The following is a 13,931-nucleotide window of genomic DNA, read 5'->3' as shown; positions in this document are numbered from 1 at the left end:
ATAAAAGATAAAATGTGTATTAAAATTATAAATAAATATAGGGATGCGTTATTCATACACCCTTTATAGAGTGTATATAAAAGATAAAATGTGTGTTAAAATGATGTATAAATATAAAAAAAAAGTGTGTGAATAACCATTAAAAACATATTAACTCTCTCCCTCTTCTCTCACTCAAGCACCGCCACCATCATTTCAAGCTTGAATTTTTTGTGAGCTTCTTAACGCTGGTCACAGTTGTCATAATTTTCAGAGATGGAGTGGATGGGTCAATTCACAAAACCATGGCGATGATGGTGATGCCGGATCATAAAGGGATAATCACATCAAGTGATAGATAGATAAACTAATTTCAACTATTGTTTCAAGTTGATTCGTATACTAGAAGAACAAGTGTGGATCTGATGTGAAATAGAAGCTATAACATTATCTCATCATTATTTCATAACGTAGCACACTTTAGTTTGTGAAATAAAAGACCACTACAAAATTAATTTGATTTTATATCAATAAAACTATGCTTTCACAAAATACAAATATCCATTGATACTTTGAGAGTTACGTATGTGATAATAACATAGAAGAAATCGAAGGAGCATTATTGTTGTATAATGGTGGTAGGACTACATGTGACCTGTCTCCACTAGTAAAAGAACGTGGAAGAGACAATCCAAGTTGCTTTTTGCTTGTCACAAATCTAACAAATAACTTTTTTTGTGATATCACAAATTGAGTTGCTTTTTTAATTAAAAGGTCCCTTTTAACTTTTAAGTAATCAACATATCTAGTGAAGTAGTGTTGATTAGTTACGTACCCAGAAAAAAAATATTTTATATGTACGAATTATCATTAGATAAGATAAAACTTTTAAAATGGGCTATAAGCCCTTAGTCATAAGTATTACTTAATATATAAAAAAAAGCCTCGGTTTCTCACACCACCCCCAGTAATGTATATATTTATATCAGAGCCTTAAGTAACAAAGTATTTTTTTTTATTATGTTTAAATAATTATATTTTTTAAATAGGCCCATTAAGTTTTTGATCTAAATTGTGCAAAATTATTATTATTATTATTATTATTATTATTATTATTATTATTATAAAAATTGGCTAAATAAATTGGATAATTGAGTCAATAACATTAAGAATAATATTTTAAAATACAATATATAAATCTTTTTGCCAATTTTCAGGCCTACTATTTATTAAAAATTTTAAATGTGCATATAAGATTGAATTCATCTTTTAGCTTATATTAATAGTAATATATCTTCATTAAAAGAGAAATTTGTTATAACACACAAAATATTTTATATTTTAGTTATATTAAAAAAGAAAAATATTGTTAAAAAAAACAGAAAAAGATATGCGTAAACTATCATGGACAAACGTCACATTCGGATGCTTTAAAAAATAATATATGTTATTAAATTGCATACAATAAGCAACTCTCACAAGTCACAACTAACAAACATCAAACCTACTTCCCCAAATCTCATTCACAGAGCTGCTTCAACAATGGAGAACAAGAAGATGAGCAAAGAGTACCGGAAGACGATGAGCCCCAAATCAACTACAGGGGAGTCAAAGCCATGCCTTGCATCATAGGTGTGTGCAGTGTTGTAAAAGTCGGCCTAAGCAGACAGTACTTTGGAATTACTCATTGAGTACTTTGACTGCTAGACCGACTTTTACAACACTTTTTTACACTTATTTATAGTTAAGCTTCATAGTTCATATCCTAAATGTTTTGTAACATTTTTTTTATTAGGAAATGAGACATTTGAGAAGCTAGGAGCAATCGGAACGCTTTCGAATTTGTTAGTGTACTTAACAACGGTTTTTAACATGAAGAGCATAACCGCGACAACTCTGCTAAACATTTTCAATGGCACCACGAACTTCGCAACTTTGCTAGGTGCTTATTTATGCGATACATATTTCGGTCGTTACAATACCTTAGGTTGTGCTTCAATTGCATCATTCACGGTAAGTTTCCTAGACTAATTATTTCAAGTGTTAAATTAATAATTTGAATATGTTATGATCATATGATGTGTTGTTTTGTTTGTAATCAGGGGTTGTTGTTAATTGATTTAACCGCGGTGTTTAAAGGACTCCATCCACCTGAATGTGGATCTAAAAAAGACAGTCACTGCGCTGGTGCTACACCAACACAGTGGTTGTTTCTTTTGACTGGATTTGCATTAATGATAATAGGAGCGGCGGGTATTCGGCCTTGTAATTTAGCTTTTGGAGCTGATCAATTCAATCCAAACACGGAATCCGGAAAGAGAGGGATAAATAGTTTCTTTAATTGGTATTCTTCCCTCTTACCACCCCCTTACCCATTCGCGCAAATGGTGTCGGTGACACTCGTGGTGTACATTCAGACGAATGTGAGCTGGTCCATCGGGTTAGCGATTCCCGCGATTTTCATGTTGATTTCGGTTGTGTTGTTTTTTGGTGGTACGAAAATATATGTGATAGTGAAGCCACAAGGAAGTCCTTTTACAAGTATGGCGCGGGTAATGGTGGTGGCAGTGAAGAAGCGACTGTTGAAACTGCCGCAACAGCCCGGGTTGTCGCTATTTAACTATCGACCACCGAAATCTATTAACTCAGCTTTGCCACACTCCAATCAATTCAGGTAACATTATCATGTTCTTTTGATATAAACATATTAATTCTTTTGTGAAGTTAAAATAAACACTAGACCGTTACCATACAACATTTAAGAAATATATAAACTTATTATTTTAGATATTTTTTTCTGACATAAGGTATGGAGTCAGTTATAAATAATCGTACAATGGACAATTGTAAGACTAATATTTGTTAAAAATCATCAATATATAATTCATGAATTCTTGTCATAAAAATAATAATATTTGAGATCAAGAAATGACAAAGTTTTCAATGAAAACATAAATCATTATTAGAGGATATAAGATGTAAAAGCACTCGGTTTTCTATCGATGAAAAATTAGCTAAGCAGAATAGTTACTGTAATTTCAATTTCACTTATGCATCCTTTAATGAATAATTTTGTTTAATATAATATTTGTAATCAAGAAACGACAAAGTTTTTAACGAAAACGTAATAATGATTAGAGATATAAAGACGTAAAAACACTCGGTTTTCTACCGATAAAAAATAACAAAGTGGGAAAGTTTGTGTGGTTTCAGTTTCAACTTTTCTTATGTATCCTTAAATGGATGCTATTGTTTTGTGTTGCTTTTAACTTCTTGTTGGATTGATATTTATTATTATTTGAGGTAATGAATTTTTTTGATAGTTAACCTTTTATAAACGGCATATACATGATCACGTGAACACGGTATTTCATTAGAATTTAGAAAATGTTTGGTTTAAGACATTGATTGGTGTAGGACCAACTTAAAATGTTGAAAATGACATGTATTTGGCACATTCACTCCTCCATAAATCGAGTTCACATATCTAGTTGACCTAATATCAATAATTGTAGATATTTTCAAGGCAGATATAATATTTATTAGATTACTCGTCGCGGAGAGGTTTTAAAGTCGTGTCATGTAACTTTACCATCCTGTTAAAGTCTCTGTTATGGTTTAAAGCCCTTATTTTCTTGTTTAAGCCTTATGACTTATGACCTCATATTTTTCTCCATTACTACCCGCTAACACAATAGTCGCCCCCCGTATTACCGCCCACCCCCTGATGTGCAAGCTTTAGGGTATGTTTAGTTGGAAGTAATGGAATGAAGTAGGAATGGAATGAGAGAATGAATGGAATGAACAATAGAATGAAATAGATCATTACCATTCTTTTGCCGTGTTTGGTTAACATGTAGGAATGAAATGAATAATATTTAATGTTGTTAGGTATCCAAAAAAAATTGTATGAATGAAATAGAAGTAATAAAAAATATTCCTATCCCAATATATATATTTTTTTATAAAAAAAAACTGAAATGGCGACGATGGTGGTGGTAGCTCCCGCGACGAAAATGGTGGCGGCAGCGGTTAGGCGGGGTGATTGTGGTGGGTGGGGGTGGCGGGTAGTAGCATTGGTAGCGATGACAATGGTAGGGTGGCGGTTATGGTCAGGTGCCGTGGTAGCGCTGGTGGTAAGGTGGTGGTGGTGGTGGCGGAGGTGGTGGCAACGGTGACAGTGACGGTCAGGTGGTGGCGATGGTGGTGGTGGCTGTTGTTATTAGGTGGTGGTGTTGAGAAAATAGGGTGAGAGAGGAATGTAATGAGAAAAAAAAGAAGGGTGGTGAGAAGGAAAGGTTTTGATGGAATGGAATTCCATATGTAATAGTTGATTCCATTCCATTAAGTAGACAAACACCACGTTCTTCATTCCCACGTAATAAATCATTCCATTTCCCTTATCATTCCTCCATACCAAACACAACCTTAAAGGATTTTAATCCATGTCACATCACTTTATATAAAGCATTATAATTTTAAAACTATAAGAAATAACATTATGCTTTATACTAAAAAGTTAATAAATAATAATTAAAAGATCTGTTTATGCAAGTTAAAGTGCTCTAATAAAACGTTTTTTGAACCTTTTCCATTTGATGATAAAAGAACCTTTTGGAAAGTCATGTTTTTCCACATAATTGGTCAAAAGTCAAATTTCAATCAAGTGTAGGGGTGCAAACAAGCCGAGCCGAGCCCGAGCTCGATTAGGCTTGAGCTCGGCTCATTTAACTTACACAGAGCTCGAGCTCGGGCTCGGCTCGTTTACTATTTATCAATTATATTTTTATATAATTATAACAATTTTATATATTTTTTTTATATTATAATTTTATTTATAAAAGAATATATATTATTCAGTTATTTTTATTTATTTTATCATAACATTATATTTATTAATTAATAATTATTAAATATATATTTTAAAAAAATTATATAAATGGCAGGCTCGTTTAGGCTCGCGAGCCGGCTCGAGCTCGATAGGTAAAGCTCGGGCTCGGGCTCGTTTATTAAACGAGCTTATTTTTAGGTTCGAGCTCGGGCTCGGGCTCGATAAAGCTCAGCTCGATCGAGCTTTTTAACGAGCCGATCTCGAGTAGCTCGCGAGCAACTCGGCTCATTTGCACCCCTAATCAAGTGATAACCTAATATTGCATTTTTTAGTTTTTTATTTAAGGATTTAAAAAAGAAAATATAAGAAAATTTTTCTTTTTTTATTATAAAGTTTTTTTATTAAAGAAAAGAAAGAGAATAGAAAGAAATGTTATGGCTTTTTTCCTCCAAAATTTTCAGTCAAATATGGCTTGATTGTGAATAAAAAGTTTATAGTCTGTTACAATATTACTAATTTATGCTATCTCAATTCTCGTTTTCATGTTGCTATGAAGACATAATTGTAAAGTTATAATTTTTTTCCCTATTTTTTTCTTCCAATCTAACTTAAGAATGTAATTAACATATTTTTTTTTCTACTCGAGAATGTCTTTTAAGTATATATAATTTCTTTTCATTTCTTCATATATTATCATTTCTTTGTTAAAGCCTCATGACCTCATCTTTTTCTCCATTACTACCCATTAACACAATACCGGCCCCCCTTTTAACCGCCCACTCCCTAACAGCCCTGGCTCGTTGTGCAAAGCTTTGTAATTTTAATCCATGTCACATCACTTTATATAAAGCATTCTAAATTTAAAATTACAAAAATAACAAGTATACTTTATACTAAAAAGTTAATAATTAAAAGATATGTTTAGGCAAGTTAAAGTGCTCAAATAAACGTTTTTTGAACTTTTTCCATTTGATGATAAAAGAACCTTTTGGAAAGTCATCTTTTTTCAATATGATTAGTCAAAAGTCATATTACAATCAACCACCTTTGACTAGTTGATAACCTAAGTTGCTTTCAAATATCAAAAATTCAGTCAATTATAAATCAACCACCAATGACTAGAAGATAAGTTAATTGTATTCCATGAAAAGTAACAACTCAGTTTTCTAGAAGATGTTTTATAAGGATGTTTTTTTTCTAACTAGTGTAATAGTGTACACCACTACCACTAGTTGCATGCTTACATCCATTGTTCCATGTTTTAAACGCTCTTTCTGTAATCGTTGAAAACGATAACATAGAAAAAAAAATGAAGCAGGGAAAGAAACAATTTATTATCTCAAAATAAAAAATTACACATACAAGAAAAAAAACAAACTATATGCATAAACAAGCATATACATGTAATACAGCATGTAACTTACACACATATAACGACTTATATGTTCAACGTATACATATATATGCTCCCACCTTTAAATTTTGGTCATTCTAGTCATGTAGTTTCTATTTAGACAAATATACAAGTGTACATGGGTAAGCTCGAGCTCATATCGTTTTGACTTATGAGGGCTCAAGCTCAGCTCGCTTCTCATTTTTTGTAATGCTTGAGCTCAACTCGTTAGTTGTTTTTTTAAGCTCGAACTTGGCTCTTTATTATTATTAATTAATTTGTCGTTATTTTATAATTATTTTTATATACTTTGAGAAAAACTTTAAACAAACATAAGCCCAGCTCGAGCTTGACTGAGTAATGTAAAACTAATACATAGAAGTTTAAAAGAGGTAAAAACTTATAAACACACAACGCCTGAGCTCGGGCTCGATAACTAAACAAGCTTTCTTTGAGGCCCAGGCTCGGCTCGAGCTCAAAAAAGCTCGGCTCGTTGCGAGTCTTATAGTTTTCATTTAATGCCCGTATAACCATGTAATCAACAGGATGCTAAATTGCTAATTAGTAATGTTGATGGTGCGCGTATAGGGGTATAGCATCACACGTTAACAATTTATAAATCGTTAAATCATACGATTTTTTTGTCATAGGTTTCTTAACAAAGCCGCAATCTTGACACCCGAAGACAAAATCAACCCAGACGGGTCAGCATCCGACCCGTGGAACCTCTGCAGCATACAACAAGTAGAAGAAGTAAAATGTGTACTAAAAGTTTTACCAGTATGGGCTGCAGCCATCACATACTCTATAGCAATGAACCAACAATCACAATATGTTGTTTTCCAAGCACTTCAATCCAACAGACATATTTTCAACTCCAAGTTTGAAATACCAGCTGCTTCCTACACTGTATTCACCATGATCACATTAGTCATCTTCGTGCCGATATACGACCGCATCATCGTCCCACAACTCCGCCGCATCACCAAAAAAGAAGGCGGCATATCACTCCTCCAAAGAATCGGGTTTGGGGTATCGTTAACCGGTTTTAGCTTCACTAGTTTCCGCTTTAGTGGAACAAAAAAGAAGAAATCTTGCTATTACAAAACCGACATTAGGCTATGAACCGCACCGAGGGGAGATTTCGTCAATGTCGGCATTATGGTTAGTTCCACAAACTATCGTTAGCCGGGCTTGCTGAGTCGTTTACTTCAATCGGGTTAGTCGAGTTTTACTACAAGCAGTTTCCTGAAAACATGAGAAGCGTTGCGGGTGCGTTTTTTCTTTTGTGGGATGGCGGCTTCGAGTTATTTAAATGGTTTGTTGGTGACGGTTATTCAACGGACGACTAGAAATGCTGTAACTGGAAACTGGTTGCCGGAGGATCTTAACAAGGGTAGATTGGACTATTTCTATTTCTTGATAACTGCTATTGGGATATTGAACTTAGGCTACTTTCTCGTTATTTCGAGATGGTATAGGTACAAAGATGTCAATGCCGCCCATGCTGGCGGCACTAGCCTCGGTTGAGATGGAGAAAAAATCCGAAAAATCGCTTGTTTGAGAACCGAAAACTATATTTATAAATAGAAAATGAGACTGCTAGAATTTAGATTATCATCACACTATAATATTAAGTTTATGCATATGTATAATTAATTACCTTTGTATTGCTTTTGATAAATATACTTAAAACCAGAATCAATGGCTCATATCATATACTGATATACACAATTTTGACATTGACTTTGACTTTTTTTGACTTCCAATAAGTATAAAGAAGAATAATATATTACTATTACTCAACTTCCATCCAAAACTTTCTTCAAATCAGATTTTTGTTCAGCCGTAAGCCTTAACGGGTACCTGACATCCAACTTGATCCTCAAGTCTCCTTTTTTTCTCGGGTCTTTGAAATTGGCATTCCTTCGTTAGCAACGGTTAGCTCGTTCCCTGGCTTGACCATTTCCATGACGGGACCACTAAGCTTCTTCCATCAAGAGTTGTGAGTTCAATGGTTTTTCCAGTGAGAGCTTCCAGTAATGATATTTCTTGGTTTACTACTAAATCGTTACCGTCCCTTGTGAAAATATCGTGTGGTTTTTCATCGATTACAAATATTAAGTCGGCTGCTATGACCACCCGGGTTCTTGGTTACCCTTCTCTGGGAAGGTTATTTTTGTGCCTTTTTTCCAACCGCGATTTATCTCAATGGTTAAGATCTCCTCCACGGTCCGAATCTTACTGCATTGCAAATAATAGATAAAAAGTAAAAACCTCAATTTTGTAGTTGTGCTTTAATGTGTAGACACTGGAAATATATAATAATAGAATCTCTTTAACCATTTAAGAAATAAATTACAGTAAGGGAATTGTTTAAAAGATATTAGTTCTTAAACTATTAAGTTCTGGTATTTGCATCTATAGTTTTGCACAAAAACTATATGGTGTTTTAATCAAATTAAAATGCAAGTATGTAATATGTTATGGAATAAGTTGTGGTTTCATAGATAGTTACCACATGTTAGAAAACTTAATTACCTTTTTCAGTTTGGGATGTTACAGACTTACAGGTAACAGCCTAAATATTCAACCAGATGAATAGAAAGATGAAAACCATTTTAAGTTAAACTCTGATCTTATATACTTGTTGATAATATCCGGATTGCAAGTAAAAAGTACTCGAGCAACCAAATTCACTAACACCTTGTTCCTAATCATTAGACCCATGAGTCCATGACTGCTTTAACCAATGTTAGTGTCTATCCATAGCGAGTTCTGTTAAGAAAACATTTTCATCTAGTGCACCTAAAGTCATGTATTTGCCTATATGACAACTCAAATTATTTCAATCTTTGCATTCTTCATCATATGGGGTATATAGAATATATGGCCAGTCTAGGAGTTAAAAGTAGGCATGTAAATGAACCGAATGAACACAAACACTTGATCGAACACATATTTCATGTTCATGTTCGTTTATTTTAAAAGTGAACATGTTCATGTTCGTTTATGTTAGTTTGTTTAATTCTAAACCCCAAACAGTTCACGAACATAAATGAACATAACTGAATACAAATGAACATAGCTGAACAAAGATAAACAAACTTAAATGAACATATGAATAAATGTAAGTTAACACAAACAAACATAAATGAACACAAATGCACACACTTCAATGGATATAAAACCATTAAGTAGATGACTCTTCAAGATATATTTTCTATTAACATGTAATCGAACATAAATGAACATAAATAAACGAGCATAAATGAACGAACGAAACATGTGTTCATGTCCGTTCGTTTAATTAAACAAACACAAATTTTTTTTTCATGTCCGTTCATTTATTACATAAACGAACTTCCCGCCGAACGGTTCACGAACAGTTCACCGGACGTTCAATTCATTTACAGACCTAGTCAATAGTATGTTATTCAAGCTACAAGCTTGACAAATAGTTATACAAAAAAACTTATTCCAAATTCCCAAATTACTTCATTCAAACCTCACTAAATATCCAATTAATCCAAACTAACAACACCGATAACTTAACCAAATCCAGTTTCATCCTTCAAACTAATCCAAAAACATTCTAACATGTTCATATCCTAACATCCAAAGCTCACAACATTCACAAACAATAACATAAAACCGTACCCGGAAGGATCAACAACGGTCCTAGAGATCTTCATCTTCTTCTTAGCACCCTTATAAAGATCAAACAAGCTACACGCCAACATATTCTCCACAGCAGGCGCCTTCTTACCCGAAAAACCCGAACTATCTCCAGTATTCACATTCCTAAACAACTCAGCATATATATCCTCAGCATTCCTAGAATTTAAACCCATAATTTGTTTTTACCATTATTATCATTATTATTGAATTGGTGGCCGTAGAGATCATATATCTGACGCTTCTTAGGATCGCTAAGGACATCATAGGCTTCGGAAATCTGTTTGAATTTGGCCTCGGCATCGGATTTGTTATTGTTAAGGTTTTTGTCGGGGTGCCAGATCATGGCGAGACGACGGTAGGCTTTCTTAAGGTCTTCGTCGCTGGCGTTACGGTTGACTTTCAGTATGTTGTAATAATCGATACCCATTTTGTTTTGTTTTGTTGGTAATTAATTAATAAAAGAAATATGTGCCGGAGATGGTGGTGGCCGGATCAAGGAAATATGCCGGAGATGGTGGTGGTCGGAGAAGCGATACGTGGGTCCACCACACATGGCATACAAATTTTGGACGGTTAAAAAAAGTTAGTTGTATAGAGGCATTCAAAAATATTTGGGGTGACTAATAGTATGAGACAACCGGGTATGAGAGCTCCGTTTGGTGGAATAATGGAATGATTTATAAAATGGAATGTATAGACGAGCAAATTCGCTATCAGTACCAATGGTATCGTACCGGTACCGAAATTGGTATCGATTTGATACCGTCAGTACCGAATCGGTACCAAAGTTTTAAGTTTCGGTATCGGCACCAGTATTTCCCGATTTTTCTACCTTCAATACCGGTACCGGTACGGTACAAAAAATTAGCTAATTTTGGGACCGGTACAATACCAATCTCATCCATATTCCTTAGTATAAAGAACGGAATGAATTATTATTATTATTTCATTATCTTATTTGGTTATCATGTACTAATTAGGAATAAAATGAATTTTAACTTTATGTTACTAGGTAGGCAGAAAAAAACGAAAAGAAAATAAAAAACAATGGTGAGCGGCGATGGTGAGAGGGGTGGGGGTAATGGTGGGTGGTGGTGGCGGTGATGGTCGATGATGGTGGTTGGTGGTGGTGGGTGGCGATAGTTCGAGGCGGTCAATGACGGTGGAGTGGCGGTGGTAGTGGTTGGCACTGATGAATGGGGTGGGGTTGTGGCGGTGGTGGTAATAGAAGATGGTGGGTGGGTGTTCGTGATGATCTGTGGCGGTGGTCGGTCATAGTGGTGGTGTAGGTGAAACGATGGAATATAATGGAAAAAAAACAAGGGGGTTGTACAATGAATGTAATGGATATGGTAATAGCCTAGTAAGTGATTTTATTCCCTTATCATAACAAGCACTCTTTTTTTCATTCATTTGTAATGATCAATTTCATTTCGTCTCATATTTCTATATTCAAACGCTCCTTATGTGGTATTCTACTCATTCGATTACTCATATCAATCTCATTATGTATTATCAAGGGCGTCTGATGGGTTGGGTAACCCGGGCAACCAGCCGGGGCACAAATTTTTTATTTATTTATTTTTAATATTTACAAATTTTAATCCTCTTATTAGATATTGGGCCCAATATTTTTTCTCCTATGACGTATTTGAGGTATTGGGGTTACGGGCCCTTTTAGTTCGTTACGCGTTAGGACCTACGGTCATTTTTATTTCAGCTCGACCGAAACATTTAAATTTTTGAAGACGTCCATATGTATTATCCGTATCCTAACATGAGTCATTAATGCTTTATTTAACTTTTAAAATGTACATGGTATGATGAATTTGATAGGAAATTAAATGCATTATAATTTATTAGGTCCGTTGATTTGAGTTAATAGAATGAAAGAAATAATAGAATAGATAAGAGAAGGAAATGTATCATTATTATAAAATAATAATTTGTCTTGTTCGGTTAACTTATGAAATGGAATGAATTATTAATATATGTTGTTTAGTAGCCACACAAAATAAAAAGCATAAATGAAATAGAAATGATAAATATACTCTTATATCGTAAATTAAAAAATACCAAATAAAAAAAATTAGCAATTGTGACGGTGGATGTTGTGGCGGCGGCGACAACTGTGATGGTGATGATGGTGGTGGTCAAGTAGCGATAGTGGTGGCGGTGGTTACGGATGTTCAAAAAATCCGAATCTGTATCTCAATATTCCAAAATCCAAATCCAAATTATCCGAGAAACTGGATATTCGCATTTCGGATTCAAATTCGAATAGCGATTTTGAAGATTTTCGGATAACCTACGACTCATTCCCCGAACCCACATCTTGTATTAATAATATAATAATAATAATTATTATTGTGTTTGTAACCGGTTCGATCCATCTAGTGTTCACCCATATATATTTTTCTTATAAAAAATGTAACATTTTTATAAATTAATTTTAAGATTTTGGGTTTATTAACTGTATACCATCAATAATAATATTATTATTGTGTTTTTATATAAAAATGTAACTTTTTTTTATAAACTAATTTCATGATTAGGGCTAACCACATACCATTTTTGGAGACGGTTCTAACGCGATTCGAGCCCGCGTTATGATCCCAAACTGACCCAAGCCGCCGAGCACGGCATGAAACAAGTCCGGATTTTGGTCCATGGAGCACGTCAACACGTCACCTCTTCCTGCTCTTCGTTTAAAAACAAACAAACTATTAACACAAAATAATTTACAAACACATAATTAATGCATGACAAGATTCATGTGATGCAATATAATATCTACTTGTACGGAACAACTTATGTCATGTTAATAATATGTTATGCATGTAGAAGATACTAAAATAATATGATGTACCTGTGACAACATCCATCTCATGAACATTACTAATCTGAGGGCCATGATTAAACGCTTGTCCACTTATTCCGGCATTAGAGAGTGTACCACCAACCGAAAGATATAAATAATCAGTCCATGATTTGGGTGCGAGACCGTACTTTAAAGTGGACTTGAGCACATCAATCCACAGCTCACCACCCCAGACGTCAACATACATCAACTTGTCCGAAACAAGCGAACGGGTGTTAATGTTAAGGTTTCTGGAACCGGTCATTTGGATTACGACGCCGTTTGTTGTTTGAGACTGGCCGTTTATGGAATGTCCGTGTCCTCGGGCGGACACGGCGAATCCGGGTGAGGATTCGTGGGCGAGTCGCAAAAGTTTTGCGACGTCACCGGCGGACGAGGGGTGGAGGACCGCTAACGGTTCGGAACTGGTCAGTTTACCGAAGTCCGTGGACGCGGACTTAATGTTGTCCGCGTCCGTGGTTAACTGACCGTTGAGTCCGAACTGGAAGAGGTCCCTTAACCCGACGATGGAGATGAGGCGGCAAAAGGCGAATAATAGAAGTAGTTTGGTGGCCATAAGAGGAGGAGGTGGTTATGGTTTTATGTTTTTGGTTTTTTTTTTCTAATTTTTCTTTCACACAGTTAAGGTGTGTTTTATGTGTGTGTGCAGAGGTTGGATTTTATGTCTAGGAAATGAGATACAGGTTCTCAATTTATAGAACAATCGAAAAGGAGAGGACTTTGGAGGATGACCACGTGCGATTGTGTTCGAAGGTCTATGTGACACGTGCGAACACTCTTTTTATTTATTCATTTTTGCATTTTTTTTGCGTGAATTATGTTTTTGTTTTTAAAGTTACTCAGATCTAGGGGCATTTATAGGTCGGTTTAGATAGTTTTTAAGTCAAACTTACAACCATAATTTATATGATAGTTAATGGATAAACACAATTATAACCGATCAGTTTTGGTGGCTTCGGATAATTTTTTTAAGGTTATAGTGGGTCGGTTGTGAGCCAGTTAATAATTACCAAAACAATGTAACTGAGCCTAAAAGTTTGATAGCAAATATTACACAAAAAAAATTACAAGATAATCTAACAAAATAAGTAACCTACAATATTAATACCGAATATTCAAAAAAAGGGCATTATATAATCCAACTATAAAATTCAAATTAATTTGAT

General features: G+C 34.5%; 3 pseudogenes across 1 annotated transcript; 1 reads left to right on the top strand and 2 right to left on the bottom strand.

The window, feature by feature from the left end:
* The first annotated feature begins 284 nt into the window (after positions 1-284).
* LOC143618014 (protein NRT1/ PTR FAMILY 2.9-like) lies at positions 285-7,848 on the top strand (annotated as a pseudogene). Its single transcript, XR_013150936.1, has 5 exons — positions 285-296; positions 1,449-1,611; positions 1,775-1,992; positions 2,082-2,653; positions 6,854-7,848. The product of XR_013150936.1 is annotated as a protein NRT1/ PTR FAMILY 2.9-like (transcript).
* Positions 7,849-8,005: 157 nt separating this feature from the next.
* Positions 8,006-10,484, bottom strand: LOC143618013 (uncharacterized; annotated as a pseudogene).
* Positions 10,485-12,336: 1,852 nt separating this feature from the next.
* On the bottom strand, positions 12,337-13,405 carry LOC143618012 (cytokinin dehydrogenase 5 pseudogene; annotated as a pseudogene).
* Positions 13,406-13,931: the final 526 nt, after the last annotated feature.

The sequence above is a fragment of the Bidens hawaiensis genome, unplaced genomic scaffold (assembly GCF_021521415.1).
Source record: "Bidens hawaiensis isolate Kalapana, Puna unplaced genomic scaffold, B.hawaiensis_p1.1 tig00061599_1, whole genome shotgun sequence".
NCBI lineage: Eukaryota > Viridiplantae > Streptophyta > Magnoliopsida > Asterales > Asteraceae > Bidens > Bidens hawaiensis.
The sequence above is the reverse complement of the archived record's forward strand: the minus strand, read 5'-3'. Positions and strand labels throughout refer to the sequence as shown.